The sequence below is a fragment of the Phyllobates terribilis genome, unplaced genomic scaffold (assembly GCF_046119375.1).
Source record: "Phyllobates terribilis strain yellow unplaced genomic scaffold, ASM4611937v1 Scaffold_40__1_contigs__length_11209783, whole genome shotgun sequence".
Classification (NCBI taxonomy): Eukaryota; Metazoa; Chordata; class Amphibia; order Anura; family Dendrobatidae; genus Phyllobates; species Phyllobates terribilis.
In genome coordinates, this window is record NW_027362800.1 from 8511116 (window position 1) to 8526605 (window position 15490).

The 15490-nt window shown below is 45.2% G+C and overlaps 10 non-coding genes and 1 pseudogene across 10 annotated transcripts; all 11 read right to left on the reverse strand.

The window, feature by feature from the left end:
• Positions 1-585: 585 nt before the first annotated feature.
• On the reverse strand, positions 586-776 carry LOC141184809 (U2 spliceosomal RNA). Its single transcript, XR_012259529.1, has one exon. It is a non-coding gene; the product is annotated as a U2 spliceosomal RNA (small nuclear RNA).
• Positions 777-1897: 1121 nt separating this feature from the next.
• Positions 1898-2088, reverse strand: LOC141185164 (U2 spliceosomal RNA). The gene has a single exon (XR_012259852.1). It is a non-coding gene; the product is annotated as a U2 spliceosomal RNA (small nuclear RNA).
• Positions 2089-3209: 1121 nt separating this feature from the next.
• LOC141189671 (U2 spliceosomal RNA) lies at positions 3210-3400 on the reverse strand. The gene has a single exon (XR_012263720.1). It is a non-coding gene; the product is annotated as a U2 spliceosomal RNA (small nuclear RNA).
• Positions 3401-4521: 1121 nt separating this feature from the next.
• LOC141185532 (U2 spliceosomal RNA) lies at positions 4522-4712 on the reverse strand. The gene has a single exon (XR_012260186.1). It is a non-coding gene; the product is annotated as a U2 spliceosomal RNA (small nuclear RNA).
• Positions 4713-5835: 1123 nt separating this feature from the next.
• LOC141189673 (U2 spliceosomal RNA) lies at positions 5836-6026 on the reverse strand. The gene has a single exon (XR_012263722.1). It is a non-coding gene; the product is annotated as a U2 spliceosomal RNA (small nuclear RNA).
• A 2691-nt stretch (positions 6027-8717) lies between these two features.
• On the reverse strand, positions 8718-8908 carry LOC141189674 (U2 spliceosomal RNA). The gene has a single exon (XR_012263723.1). It is a non-coding gene; the product is annotated as a U2 spliceosomal RNA (small nuclear RNA).
• Positions 8909-10029: 1121 nt separating this feature from the next.
• On the reverse strand, positions 10030-10220 carry LOC141189675 (U2 spliceosomal RNA). Its single transcript, XR_012263724.1, has one exon. It is a non-coding gene; the product is annotated as a U2 spliceosomal RNA (small nuclear RNA).
• A 1121-nt stretch (positions 10221-11341) lies between these two features.
• On the reverse strand, positions 11342-11524 carry LOC141185962 (U2 spliceosomal RNA). Its single transcript, XR_012260538.1, has one exon. It is a non-coding gene; the product is annotated as a U2 spliceosomal RNA (small nuclear RNA).
• Positions 11525-12321: 797 nt separating this feature from the next.
• Positions 12322-12413, reverse strand: LOC141186256 (U2 spliceosomal RNA; annotated as a pseudogene).
• A 1117-nt stretch (positions 12414-13530) lies between these two features.
• On the reverse strand, positions 13531-13721 carry LOC141189676 (U2 spliceosomal RNA). Its single transcript, XR_012263725.1, has one exon. It is a non-coding gene; the product is annotated as a U2 spliceosomal RNA (small nuclear RNA).
• Positions 13722-14839: 1118 nt separating this feature from the next.
• Positions 14840-15030, reverse strand: LOC141189677 (U2 spliceosomal RNA). The gene has a single exon (XR_012263726.1). It is a non-coding gene; the product is annotated as a U2 spliceosomal RNA (small nuclear RNA).
• Positions 15031-15490: the final 460 nt, after the last annotated feature.

The following is a 15490-nucleotide window of genomic DNA, read 5'->3' on the forward strand; positions in this document are numbered from 1 at the left end:
CTAATCAACCAAACTTTTTGGGTTGGTTTCTCTTTTATAGTCTGCAGGCATTAAATGAAAGAAGTCAGTGTTCCAGCAGAGGGAGACAATGTTTCAGAAAAGGCATTGTAGCAAACCAAAAAAGAAATTTTAAGCGCAGCAGAGTAACCAGCTCACATACCTGTTAGCTCAGGTGAGTTTAAAAGGCTGCTGTTGATAACAAGGGCATTTGCTAAATAGATGGTGTGTGTGCAACAATATACTGAAAGGTCAATTATATTGTGCAGCTTATCTCACCACCTGTAGTTATTTAGGTGAAAGCTCCAAAATGCTTGCCTAATATGTCTGTTTATCCAAAAGGAAGTATAGAGGGAAAGATAGATAGATAGCATTGCATTACATTACATTACATGGCAATGCAATGCACAGTTGCTGAAGTTGAACCAAAATGAGCTTGTCATCTGGCTTCTGCAACTTTTAACATGAAAAATCCAATGAGGAGAAGAAAAGCAAAGCCAAAGAGTCCATCCCAAAATCCGACAAACAAGCAAAATGAACAAAAAGCATTGAATTCAATTCTTTCTGATTTTAGAAACTGCATTAAAGAAGGGGTGCACCTTTCCTGGAGATACTGCAATACCAGGTCAATGCGTGGAGTGGACAGAGCAAGCTCTTTTTCCATCTCCCTGTTCTAAAAATCCATTTAATATATGGTCCCCATATAGGGGACGTATCAGATATTAAACTGATAAGAACAGATACTACACTTGATCTTAGCCAAAAGGCCGAGAAGCGATAACCAGAATTGGTTTCCGACTACGGTGCCACCCAAGGATTCTGAAAAGTCCATTTGTGGAGATGGCCACCTGGACTCCCGTTAAGAAGACATGCTGTCAACCTCTAGATCCCTCACATGCCTGCACTTTTCGGCTTGCTGCTGCTGCAATCCACGCGTTTTAGATCTGCATAACTCCACCTCTTTTAGCACAGTACCCTCAACCCCCGGCTGTTCCCACCCGCCTCAACACCGTTGGAAGGGAGGAGAACCAATTAAGGCGGGGGGGGGGGTGGAACGAGCAGCTGTCTACCCTTAGCAGGAGGGTTGCTGATTAATTACCTCTCCTGCTGCTGCTGCTGCTGGCTGTCCAGCAGCAGACTGAAGGTGGCTGCTGCTGTGCGCAGGTATATAAAGGCTCAGAGCCTATTATGACACGCGCAGCCAGCGTTCCATTGCCACATTCCGTCTACTGCAGGCGGGATACCTGGATGGCTGAATGTCACTGAGAAGCTCACAGAGACCGCCATAAGCAACAGTTTAAAAGAATGCCACAGACTAATCAACCGAACTTTTTGGGTTGGTTTCTCTTTTATAGTCTGCAGGCATTAAATGAAAGAAGTCAGTGTTCCAGCAGAGGGAGACAACGTTTCAGAAAAGGCATTGTAGCAAACCAAAAAAGAAATTTTAAGCGCAGCAGAGTAACCAGCTCACATACCTGTTAGCTCAGGTGAGTTTAAAAGGCTGCTGTTGATAACAAGGGCATTTGCTAAATAGATGGTGTGTGTGCAACAATATACTGAAAGGTCAATTATATTGTGCAGCTTATCTCACCACCTGTAGTTATTTAGGTGAAAGCTCCAAAATGCTTGCCTAATATGTCTGTTTATCCAAAAGGAAGTATAGAGGGAGAGCTAGATAGATAGCATTGCATTACATTACATTACATGGCAATGCAATGCACAGTTGCTGAAGTTGAACCAAAATGAGCTTGTCATCTGGCTTCTGCAACTTTTAACATGAAAAATCCAATGAGGAGAAGAAAAGCAAAGCCAAAGAGTCCATCCCAAAATCCGACAAACAAGCAAAATGAACAAAAAGCATTGAATTCAATTCTTTCTGATTTTAGAAACTGCATTAAAGAAGGGGTGCACCGGTCCTGGAGATACTGCAATACCAGGTCAATGCGTGAAGTGGACAGAGCAAGCTCTTTTTCCATCTCCCTGTTCTTAAAATCCATTTAATATATGGTCCCCAGATAGGGGACGTATCAGATATTAAACTGATAAGAACAGATACTACACTTGATCTTAGCCAAAAGGCCGAGAAGCGATAACCAGAATTGGTTTCCGACTACGGTGCCACCCAAGGATTCTGAAAAGTCCATTTGTGGAGATGGCCACCTGGACTCCCGTTAAGAAGACATGCTGTCAACCTCTAGATCCCTCACATGCCTGCACTTTTCGGCTTGCTGCTGCTGCAATCCACACGTTTTAGATCTGCATAACTCCACCTCTTTTAGCACAGTACCCTCAACCCCCGGCTGTTCCCACCCGCCTCAACACCGTTGGAAGGGAGGAGAACCAATTAAGGCGGGGGGGGGGGTGGATCGAGCAGCTGTCTACCCTTAGCAGGAGGGTTGCTGATTAATTACCTCTCCTGCTGCTGCTGCTGCTGGCTGTCCAGCAGCAGACTGAAGGTGGCTGCTGCTGTGCGCAGGTATATAAAGGCTCAGAGCCTATTATGACACGCGCAGCCAGCGTTCCATTGCCACATTCCGTCTACTGCAGGCGGGATACCTGGATGGCTGAATGTCACTGAGAAGCTCACAGAGACCGCCATAAGCAACAGTTTAAAAGAATGCCACAGACTAATCAACCAAACTTTTTGGGTTGGTTTCTCTTTTATAGTCTGCAGGCATTAAATGAAAGAAGTCAGTGTTCCAGCAGAGGGAGACAACGTTTCAGAAAAGGCATTGTAGCAAACCAAAAAAGAAATTTTAAGCGCAGCAGAGTAACCAGCTCACATACCTGTTAGCTCAGGTGAGTTTAAAAGGCTGCTGTTGATAACAAGGGCATTTGCTAAATAGATGGTGTGTGTGCAACAATATACTGAAAGGTCAATTATATTGTGCAGCTTATCTCACCACCTGTAGTTATTTAGGTGAAAGCTCCAAAATGCTTGCCTAATATGTCTGTTTATCCAAAAGGAAGTATAGAGGGAGAGCTAGATAGATAGCATTGCATTACATTACATTACATGGCAATGCAATGCACAGTTGCTGAAGTTGAACCAAAATGAGCTTGTCATCTGGCTTCGGCAACTTTTAACATGAAAAATCCAATGAGGAGAAGAAAAGCAAAGCCAAAGAGTCCATCCCAAAATCCGACAAACAAGCAAAATGAACAAAAAGCATTGAATTCAATTCTTTCTGATTTTAGAAACTGCATTAAAGAAGGGGTGCACCGGTCCTGGAGATACTGCAATACCAGGTCAATGCGTGGAGTGGACAGAGCAAGCTCTTTTTCCATCTCCCTGTTCTAAAAATCCATTTAATATATGGTCCCCAGATAGGGGACGTATCAGATATTAAACTGATAAGAACAGATACTACACTTGATCTTAGCCAAAAGGCCGAGAAGCGATAACCAGAATTGGTTTCCGACTACGGTGCCACCCAAGGATTCTGAAAAGTCCATTTGTGGAGATGGCCACCTGGACTCCCGTTAAGAAGACATGCTGTCAACCTCTAGATCCCTCACATGCCTGCACTTTTCGGCTTGCTGCTGCTGCAATCCACGCGTTTTAGATCTGCATAACTCCACCTCTTTTAGCACAGTACCCTCAACCCCCGGCTGTTCCCACCCGCCTCAACACCGTTGGAAGGGAGGAGAACCAATTAAGGCGGGGGGGGGGGTGGATCGAGCAGCTGTCTACCCTTAGCAGGAGGGTTGCTGATTAATTACCTCTCCTGCTGCTGCTGCTGCTGGCTGTCCAGCAGCAGACTGAAGGTGGCTGCTGCTGTGCACAGGTATATAAAGGCTCAGAGCCTATTATGACACGCGCAGCCAGCGTTCCATTGCCACATTCCGTCTACTGCAGGCGGGATACCTGGATGGCTGAATGTCACTGAGAAGCTCACAGAGACCGCCATAAGGAACAGTTTAAAAGAATGCCACAGACTAATCAACCAAACTTTTTGGGTTGGTTTCTCTTTTATAGTCTGCAGGCATTAAATGAAAGAAGTCAGTGTTCCAGCAGAGGGAGACAACGTTTCAGAAAAGGCATTGTAGCAAACCAAAAAAGAAATTTTAAGCGCAGCAGAGTAACCAGCTCACATACCTGTTAGCTCAGGTGAGTTTAAAAGGCTGCTGTTGATAACAAGGGCATTTGCTAAATAGATGGTGTGTGTGCAACAATATACTGAAAGGTCAATTATATTGTGCAGCTTATCTCACCACCTGTAGTTATTTAGGTGAAAGCTCCAAAATGCTTGCCTACTATGTCTGTTTATCCAAAAGGAAGTATAGAGGGAGAGCTAGATAGATAGCATTGCATTACATTACATTACATGGCAATGCAATGCACAGTTGCTGAAGTTGAACCAAAATGAGCTTGTCATCTGGCTTCTGCAACTTTTAACATGAAAAATCCAATGAGGAGAAAAAAAGCAAAGCCAAAGAGTCCATCCCAAAATCCGACAAACAAGCAAAATGAACAAAAAGCATTGAATTCAATTCTTTCTGATTTTAGAAACTGCATTAAAGAAGGGGTGCACCGGTCCTGGAGATACTGCAATACCAGGTCAATGCGTGGAGTGGACAGAGCAAGCTCTTTTTCCATCTCCCTGTTCTAAAAATCCATTTAATATATGGTCCCCAGATAGGGGACGTATCAGATATTAAACTGATAAGAACAGATACTACACTTGATCTTAGCCAAAAGGCCGAGTAGCGATAACCAGAATTGGTTTCCGACTACGGTGCCACCCAAGGATTCTGAAAAGTCCATTTGTGGAGATGGCCACCTGGACTCCCGTTAAGAAGACATGCTGTCAACCTCTAGATCCCTCACATGCCTGCACTTTTCGGCTTGCTGCTGCTGCAATCCACGCGTTTTAGATCTGCATAACTCCACCTCTTTTAGCACAGTACCCTCAACCCCCGGCTGTTCCCACCCGCCTCAACACCGTTGGAAGGGAGGAGAACCAATTAAGGCGGGGGGGGGGGGGTGGAACGAGCAGCTGTCTACCCTTAGCAGGAGGGTTGCTGATTAATTACCTCTCCTGCTGCTGCTGCTGCTGGCTGTCCAGCAGCAGACTGAAGGTGGCTGCTGCTGTGCGCAGGTATATAAAGGCTCAGAGCCTATTATGACACGCGCAGCCAGCGTTCCATTGCCACATTCCGTCTACTGCAGGCGGGATACCTGGATGGCTGAATGTCACTGAGAAGCTCACAGAGACCGCCATAAGCAACAGTTTAAAAGAATGCCACAGACTAATCAACCGAACTTTTTGGGTTGGTTTCTCTTTTATAGTCTGCAGGCATTAAATGAAAGAAGTCAGTGTTCCAGCAGAGGGAGACAACGTTTCAGAAAAGGCATTGTAGCAAACCAAAAAAGAAATTTTAAGCGCAGCAGAGTAACCAGCTCACATACCTGTTAGCTCAGGTGAGTTTAAAAGGCTGCTGTTGATAACAAGGGCATTTGCTAAATAGATGGTGTGTGTGCAACAATATACTGAAAGGTCAATTATATTGTGCAGCTTATCTCACCACCTGTAGTTATTTAGGTGAAAGCTCCAAAATGCTTGCCTAATATGTCTGTTTATCCAAAAGGAAGTATAGAGGGAGAGCTAGATAGATAGCATTGCATTACATTACATTACATGGCAATGCAATGCACAGTTGCTGAAGTTGAACCAAAATGAGCTTGTCATCTGGCTTCTGCAACTTTTAACATGAAAAATCCAATGAGGAGAAGAAAAGCAAAGCCAAAGAGTCCATCCCAAAATCCGACAAACAAGCAAAATGAACAAAAAGCATTGAATTCAATTCTTTCTGATTTTAGAAACTGCATTAAAGAAGGGGTGCACCGGTCCTGGAGATACTGCAATACCAGGTCAATGCGTGGAGTGGACAGAGCAAGCTCTTTTTCCATCTCCCTGTTCTAAAAATCCATTTAATATATGGTCCCCAGATAGGGGACGTATCAGATATTAAACTGATAAGAACAGATACTACACTTGATCTTAGCCAAAAGGCCGAGAAGCGATAACCAGAATTGGTTTCCGACTACGGTGCCACCCAAGGATTCTGAAAAGTCCATTTGTGGAGATGGCCACCTGGACTCCCGTTAAGAAGACATGCTGTCAACCTCTAGATCCCTCACATGCCTGCACTTTTCGGCTTGCTGCTGCTGCAATCCACGCGTTTTAGATCTGCATAACTCCACCTCTTTTAGCACAGTACCCACAACCCCCGGCTGTTCCCACCCGCCTCAACACCGTGGGAAGGGAGGAGAACCAATTAAGGCGGGGGGGGGGTGGAACGAGCAGCTGTCTACCCTTAGCAGGAGGGTTGCTGATTAATTACCTCTCCTGCTGCTGCTGCTGCTGGCTGTCCAGCAGCAGACTGAAGGTGGCTGCTGCTGTGCGCAGGTATATAAAGGCTCAGAGCCTATTATGACACGCGCAGCCAGCGTTCCATTGCCACATTCCGTCTACTGCAGGCGGGATACCTGGATGGCTGAATGTCACTGAGAAGCTCACAGAGACCGCCATAAGCAACAGTTTAAAAGAATGCCACAGACTAATCAACCAAACTTTTTGGGTTGGTTTCTCTTTTATAGTCTGCAGGCATTAAATGAAAGAAGTCAGTGTTCCAGCAGAGGGAGACAACGTTTCAGAAAAGGCATTGTAGCAAACCAAAAAAGAAATTTTAAGCGCAGCAGAGTAACCAGCTCACATACCTGTTAGCTCAGGTGAGTTTAAAAGGCTGCTGTTGATAACAAGGGCATTTGCTAAATAGATGGTGTGTGTGCAACAATATACTGAAAGGTCAATTATATTGTGCAGCTTATCTCACCACCTGTAGTTATTTAGGTGAAAGCTCCAAAATGCTTGCCTAATATGTCTGTTTATCCAATAGGAAGTATAGAGGGAGAGCTAGATAGATAGCATTGCATTACATTACAGTCATGGCCAAAAGTTTTGAGAATGACATCAAAATTATATTTTCACATGATCTGCTGGCCTCTGGTTTTTATTAGTGTTTGCCTGATGTTTATATCACATACAGAAATATAATTGCAATCATATTATGAGTACCATTAGGTTATATTGACAGTTAGAATGAGTTACTGCAGCAAGTCAATATTTGCAGTGTTGCCCCTTCTTCTTCAAGACCTCTGTAATTCTCCCTGGCATGCTCTCAATCAACTTTTGGACCAAATCCTGACTGATAGCAGTCCATTCTTGCATAATCAATGCTTGCATTTTGCCAGAATTTGTTGGTTTTTGTTTGTCCACCCGTCTCTTGATGATTGACCACAAGTTCTCAATGGGATTAAGATCTGGGGAGTTTCCAGGCCATGGACTCAAAATCTCTATGTTTTGTTCCATGAGCCATTTTGTTATCACCTTTGCTTTATGGCAAGGTGCTCCATCATGCTGGAAAAGGCATTTTTGGGCGCCAAACTGCTCTTGGACGGTTGGGAGAAGTTGCTCTTGGAGGACATTCTGGTACCATTCTTTATTCATGGCTGTGTTTTTAGGCAAGACTGTGAGTGAGCCGATTCCCTTGGCTGAGAAGCAACCCCACACATGAATGGTTTCAGGATGCTTTACAGTTGGCATGAGACAAGACTGGTGGTAGCGCTCACCTCTTCTTCTCCGAATAAGCTGTTTTCCAGATGTCCCAAACAATCGAAAAGGGGATTCATCATAGAAAATGACTTTGTCCCAGTCCTCAGCAGTCCACTCCTGTACCTTTTGCAGAATATCAGTCCGTCCCTGATGTTTTTTCTGGAGAGAAGTGGCTTCTTTGCTGCCTTCCTTGAAACCAGCCCTTGCTCAAAGAGTCTCCGCCTCACAGTGCGTGCAGAAGCACTCACACCAGCCTGCTGCCATTCCTGAGCAAGCTCGGCACTGCTGGTAGTCCGATCCCGCAGCTGAAACAGTTTTAAGATACGGTTCTGGCGCTTGCTGGTCTTTCTTGGGCGCCCTGGAGCCTTTTTGACAACAATGGAAGCTCTCTCCTTGAAGTTCTTGATGATGCGATAGATTGTTGACTTAGGTATAATCTTTGTAGCTGCGATACTCTTCCCTGTTAGGCCATTTTTGTGCAGTGCAATGATGGCTGCACGTGTTTCTTTAGAGATAACCATGGTTAACTGAAGAGAAACAATGATACCAAGAACCAGCCTCTTTTTAAAGTGTCCAGTGATGTCATTCTTACTTAATCATGACTGACTGATCGCCAGCCCTGTCCTCATCAACACCCACACCTGTGTTAATGGATCAATCACTAAAACGATGTTAGCTGCTCCTTTTAAGGCAGGACTGCAATGATGTTGAAATGTGTTTTGGGGGTTAAAGTTCATTTTCTGGGCAAATATTGACTTTGAAAGTACAGTAATTGCTGTTAAGCTGATCACTCTTTGACATTCAGGAGTATATGCAAATTGCCATTACAAAAAATGAAGCAGTAAACTTTGGAAAAATTACTATTTGTCTCATTCTCAATACTTTTGGCCATGACTGTACATTACATGGCAATGCAATGCACAGTTGCTGAAGTTGAACCAAAATGAGCTTGTCATCTGGCTTCTGCAACTTTTAACATGAAAAATCCAATGAGGAGAAGAAAAGCAAAGCCAAAGAGTCCATCCCAAAATCCGACAAACAAGCAAAATGAACAAAAAGCATTGAATTCAATTCTTTCTGATTTTAGAAACTGCATTAAAGAAGGGGTGCACCGGTCCTGGAGATACTGCAATACCAGGTCAATGCGTGGAGTGGACAGAGCAAGCTCTTTTTCCATCTCCCTGTTCTAAAAATCCATTTAATATATGGTCCCCAGATAGGGGACGTATCAGATATTAAACTGATAAGAACAGATACTACACTTGATCTTAGCCAAAAGGCCGAGAAGCGATAACCAGAATTGGTTTCCGACTACGGTGCCACCCAAGGATTCTGAAAAGTCCATTTGTGGAGATGGCCACCTGGACTCCCGTTAAGAAGACATGCTGTCAACCTCTAGATCCCTCACATGCCTGCACTTTTCGGCTTGCTGCTGCTGCAATCCACGCGTTTAGATCTGCATAACTCCACCTCTTTTAGCACAGTACCCTCAACCCCCGGCTGTTCCCACCCACCTCAACACCGTTGGAAGGGAGGAGAACCAATTAAGGCGGGGGGGGGGGGTGGAACGAGCAGCTGTCTACCCTTAGCAGGAGGGTTGCTGATTAATTACCTCTCCTGCTGCTGCTGCTGCTGGCTGTCCAGCAGCAGACTGAAGGTGGCTGCTGCTGTGCGCAGGTATATAAAGGCTCAGAGCCTATTATGACACGCGCAGCCAGCGTTCCATTGCCACATTCCGTCTACTGCAGGCGGGATACCTGGATGGCTGAATGTCACTGAGAAGCTCACAGAGACCGCCATAAGCAACAGTTTAAAAGAATGCCACAGACTAATCAACCAAACTTTTTGGGTTGGTTTCTCTTTTATAGTCTGCAGGCATTAAATGAAAGAAGTCAGTGTTCCAGCAGAGGGAGACAACGTTTCAGAAAAGGCATTGTAGCAAACCAAAAAAGAAATTTTAAGCGCAGCAGAGTAACCAGCTCACATACCTGTTAGCTCAGGTGAGTTTAAAAGGCTGCTGTTGATAACAAGGGCATTTGCTAAATAGATGGTGTGTGTGCAACAATATACTGAAAGGTCAATTATATTGTGCAGCTTATCTCACCACCTGTAGTTATTTAGGTGAAAGCTCCAAAATGCTTGCCTAATATGTCTGTTTATCCAAAAGGAAGTATAGAGGGAGAGCTAGATAGATAGCATTGCATTACATTACATTACATGGCAATGCAATGCACAGTTGCTGAAGTTGAACCAAAATGAGCTTGTCATCTGGCTTCTGCAACTTTTAACATGAAAAATCCAATGAGGAGAAGAAAAGCAAAGCCAAAGAGTCCATCCCAAAATCCGACAAACAAGCAAAATGAACAAAAAGCATTGAATTCAATTCTTTCTGATTTTAGAAACTGCATTAAAGAAGGGGTGCACCGGTCCTGGAGATACTGCAATACCAGGTCAATGCGTGGAGTGGACAGAGCAAGCTCTTTTTCCATCTCCCTGTTCTAAAAATCCATTTAATATATGGTCCCCAGATAGGGGACGTATCAGATATTAAACTGATAAGAACAGATACTACACTTGATCTTAGCCAAAAGGCCGAGAAGCGATAACCAGAATTGGTTTCCGACTACGGTGCCACCCAAGGATTCTGAAAAGTCCATTTGTGGAGATGGCCACCTGGACTCCCGTTAAGAAGACATGCTGTCAACCTCTAGATCCCTCACATGCCTGCACTTTTCGGCTTGCTGCTGCTGCAATCCACGCGTTTTAGATCTGCATAACTCCACCTCTTTTAGCACAGTACCCTCAACCCCCGGCTGTTCCCACCCGCCTCAACATTGTTGGAAGGGAGGAGAACCAATTAAGGCGGGGGGGGGGGTGGAACGAGCAGCTGTCTACCCTTAGCAGGAGGGTTGCTGATTAATTACCTCTCCTGCTGCTGCTGCTGCTGGCTGTCCAGCAGCAGACTGAAGGTGGCTGCTGCTGTGCGCAGGTATATAAAGGCTCAGAGCCTATTATGACACGCGCAGCCAGCGTTCCATTGCCACATTCCGTCTACTGCAGGCGGGATACCTGGATGGCTGAATGTCACTGAGAAGCTCACAGAGACCGCCATAAGCAACAGTTTAAAAGAATGCCACAGACTAATCAACCAAACTTTTTGGGTTGGTTTCTCTTTTATAGTCTGCAGGCATTAAATGAAAGAAGTCAGTGTTCCAGCAGAGGGAGACAACGTTTCAGAAAAGGCATTGTAGCAAACCAAAAAAGAAATTTTAAGCGCAGCAGAGTAACCAGCTCACATACCTGTTAGCTCAGGTGAGTTTAAAAGGCTGCTGTTGATAACAAGGGCATTTGCTAAATAGATGGTGTGTGTGCAACAATATACTGAAAGGTCAATTATATTGTGCAGCTTATCTCACCACCTGTAGTTATTTAGGTGAAAGCTCCAAAATGCTTGCCTAATATGTCTGTTTATCCAAAAGGAAGTATAGAGGGAGAGCTAGATAGATAGCATTGCATTACATTACATTACATGGCAATGCAATGCACAGTTGCTGAAGTTGAACCAAAATGAGCTTGTCATCTGGCTTCTGCAACTTTTAACATGAAAAATCCAATGAGGAGAAGAAAAGCAAAGCCAAAGAGTCCATCCCAAAATCCGACAAACAAGCAAAATGAACAAAAAGCATTGAATTCAATTCTTTCTGATTTTAGAAACTGCATTAAAGAAGGGGTGCACCGGTCCTGGAGATACTGCAATACCAGGTCAATGCGTGGAGTGGACAGAGCAAGCTCTTTTTCCATCTCCCTGTTCTAAAAATCCATTTAATATATGGTCCCCAGATAGGGGACGTATCAGATATTAAACTGATAAGAACAGATTTTTTTTTTTTTTTTTTCGAAAGCCCGAATTCGTGTACAAAACCCGAGTGCGCTTAAAAAAGTGACAAGTGCCACAAAAAAAGTGCACTAGGATGCTGGTCTTCTTGAAACCCTCTCCAAAAGGAGAAGGGTCCCCCAAACCATTCCCCGTCCCTCCGAGCCAGAAGGCCACAGCGAGGAACAGGGACAAATAGCCACCTCCAGCCAGAGCCAGAGGCAACCCAATCCTACCCCCAGCACCTGCCCGAGTTCTCACCCGAGCAAGGCACTGGTAGCCAAAGACTGTGCTCCCCTCCCAGAAGAGGGGAGCCAACAACGCTCTCCTCCCGAAAGAGGAGAGCCAGGGGGGTTCAGGGGGGAGCGGAACCTGATGGCCACACACTCCCCCCCTAGACCTGCCAAGAGAGGAACCCGTAAGGGAACCGCATCCCGACAAAATCCTAGTAAGGACGTGGACACACGTGAAAAAGTGGACACACAGTGACAAAAAAAATTAAATAAATAGTGAAGGTTTCACAGTATAATACTGCCCGGACCTTAGACCAGGAATTGAAAAATTCCCCATCCTAAGGCCAGAAGGCCCGGAATAAGGGTGTGTGCAAAGAAAGAAAATTTGAAGTGCTTGTGCAAATGTGCCATAAACTCAAGTGGGGTTCCCAATCCCAGTGAGTTAAGACACCCCAGGGTCACCACTCCTGGGGCACTTCACACTTCGGGCTTTCGATCTTCCCCGGCCCAATGGCGTCGATCCTGGGGGGCCATGCTTTCCACCAGATGACTATATTAGCCACCTGGCGTACTAACAAGCGCCTAAACCCCAGTGTGCATAATGTATCAATCTACTAGGGCGGCCAACATCCAAAACCGCCTTTTCGAAAGATACTACACTTGATCTTAGCCAAAAGGCCGAGAAGCGATAACCAGAATTGGTTTCCGACTACGGTGCCACCCAAGGATTCTGAAAAGTCCATTTGTGGAGATGGCCACCTGGACTCCCGTTAAGAAGACATGCTGTCAACCTCTAGATCCCTCACATGCCTGCACTTTTCGGCTTGCTGCTGCTGCAATCCACGCGTTTTAGATCTGCATAACTCCACCTCTTTTAGCACAGTACCCTCAACCCCCGGCTGTTCCCACCCGCCTCAACACCGTTGGAAGGGAGGAGAACCAATTAAGGCGGGGGGGGTGGAACGAGCAGCTGTCTACCCTTAGCAGGAGGGTTGCTGATTAATTACCTCTCCTGCTGCTGCTGCTGCTGGCTGTCCAGCAGCAGACTGAAGGTGGCTGCTGCTGTGCGCAGGTATATAAAGGCTCAGAGCCTATTATGACACGCGCAGCCAGCGTTCCATTGCCACATTCCGTCTACTGCAGGCGGGATACCTGGATGGCTGAATGTCACTGAGAAGCTCACAGAGACCGCCATAAGCAACAGTTTAAAAGAATGCCACAGACTAATCAACCAAACTTTTTGGGTTGGTTTCTCTTTTATAGTCTGCAGGCATTAAATGAAAGAAGTCAGTGTTCAGCAGAGGGAGACAACGTTTCAGAAAAGGCATTGTAGCAAACCAAAAAAGAAATTTTAAGCGCAGCAGAGTAACCAGCTCACATACCTGTTAGCTCAGGTGAGTTTAAAAGGCTGCTGTTGATAACAAGGGCATTTGCTAAATAGATGGTGTGTGTGCAACAATATACTGAAAGGTCAATTATATTGTGCAGCTTATCTCACCACCTGTAGTTATTTAGGTGAAAGCTCCAAAATGCTTGCCTAATATGTCTGTTTATCCAAAAGGAAGTATAGAGGGAGAGCTAGATAGATAGCATTGCATTACATTACATTACATGGCAATGCAATGCACAGTTGCTGAAGTTGAACCAAAATGAGCTTGTCATCTGGCTTCTGCAACTTTTAACATGAAAAATCCAATGAGGAGAAGAAAAGCAAAGCCAAAGAGTCCATCCCAAAATCCGACAAACAAGCAAAATGAACAAAAAGCATTGAATTCAATTCTTTCTGATTTTAGAAACTGCATTAAAGAAGGGGTGCACCGGTCCTGGAGATACTGCAATACCAGGTCAATGCGTGGAGTGGACAGAGCAAGCTCTTTTTCCATCTCCCTGTTCTAAAAATCCATTTAATATATGGTCCCCAGATAGGGGACGTATCAGATATTAAACTGATAAGAACAGATACTACACTTGATCTTAGCCAAAAGGCCGAGAAGCGATAACAAGAATTGGTTTCCGACTACGGTGCCACCCAAGGATTCTGAAAAGTCCATTTGTGGAGATGGCCACCTGGACTCCCGTTAAGAAGACATGCTGTCAACCTCTAGATCCCTCACATGCCTGCACTTTTCGGCTTGCTGCTGCTGCAATCCACGCGTTTTAGATCTGCATAACTCCACCTCTTTTAGCACAGTACCCTCAACCCCCGGCTGTTCCCACCCGCCTCAACACCGTTGGAAGGGAGGAGAACCAATTAAGGCGGGGGGGGTGGAACGAGCAGCTGTCTACCCTTAGCAGGAGGGTTGCTGATTAATTACCTCTCCTGCTGCTGCTGCTGCTGGCTGTCCAGCAGCAGACTGAAGGTGGCTGCTGCTGTGCGCAGGTATATAAAGGCTCAGAGCCTATTATGACACGCGCAGCCAGCGTTCCATTGCCACATTCCGTCTACTGCAGGCGGGATACCTGGATGGCTGAATGTCACTGAGAAGCTCACAGAGACCGCCATAAGCAACAGTTTAAAAGAATGCCACAGACTAATCAACCAAACTTTTTGGGTTGGTTTCTCTTTTATAGTCTGCAGGCATTAAATGAAAGAAGTCAGTGTTCCAGCAGAGGGAGACAACGTTTCAGAAAAGGCATTGTAGCAAACCAAAAAAGAAATTTTAAGCGCAACAGAGTAACCAGCTCACATACCTGTTAGCTCAGGTGAGTTTAAAAGGCTGCTGTTGATAACAAGGGCATTTGCTAAATAGATGGTGTGTGTGCAACAATATACTGAAAGGTCAATTATATTGTGCAGCTTATCTCACCACCTGTAGTTATTTAGGTGAAAGCTCCAAAATGCTTGCCTAATATGTCTGGTTATCCAAAAGGAAGTATAGAGGGAGAGCTAGATAGATAGCATTGCATTACATTACATTACATGGCAATGCAATGCACAGTTGCTGAAGTTGAACCAAAATGAGCTTGTCATCTGGCTTCTGCAACTTTTAACATGAAAAATCCAATGAGGAGTAGAAAAGCACAGCCAAAGAGTCCATCCCAAAATCCGACAAACAAGCAAAATGAACAAAAAGCATTGAATTCAATTCTTTCTGATTTTAGAAACTGCATTAAAGAAGGGGTGCACCGGTCCTGGAGATACTGCAATACCAGGTCAATGCGTGGAGTGGACAGAGCAAGCTCTTTTTCCATCTCCCTGTTCTAAAAATCCATTTAATATATGGTCCCCAGATAGGGGACGTATCAGATATTAAACTGATAAGAACAGATACTACACTTGATCTTAGCCAAAAGGCCGAGAAGCGATAACCAGAATTGGTTTCCGACTACGGTGCCACCCAAGGATTCTGAAAAGTCCATTTGTGGAGATGGCCACCTGGACTCCCGTTAAGAAGACATGCTGTCAACCTCTAGATCCCTCACATGCCTGCACTTTTCGGCTTGCTGCTGCTGCAATCCACGCGTTTTAGATCTGCATAACTCCACCTCTTTTAGCACAGTACCCTCAACCCCCGGCTGTTCCCACCCGCCTCAACACCGTTGGAAGGGAGGAGAACCAATTAAGGCGGGGGGGGGGTGGAACGAGCAGCTGTCTACCCTTAGCAGGAGGGTTGCTGATTAATTACCTCTCCTGCTGCTGCTGCTGCTGGCTGTCCAGCAGCAGACTGAAGGTGGCTGCTGCTGTGCGCAGGTATATAAAGGCTCAGAGCCTATTATGACACGCGCAGCCAGCGTTCCATTGCCACATTCCGTCTACTGCAGGCGGG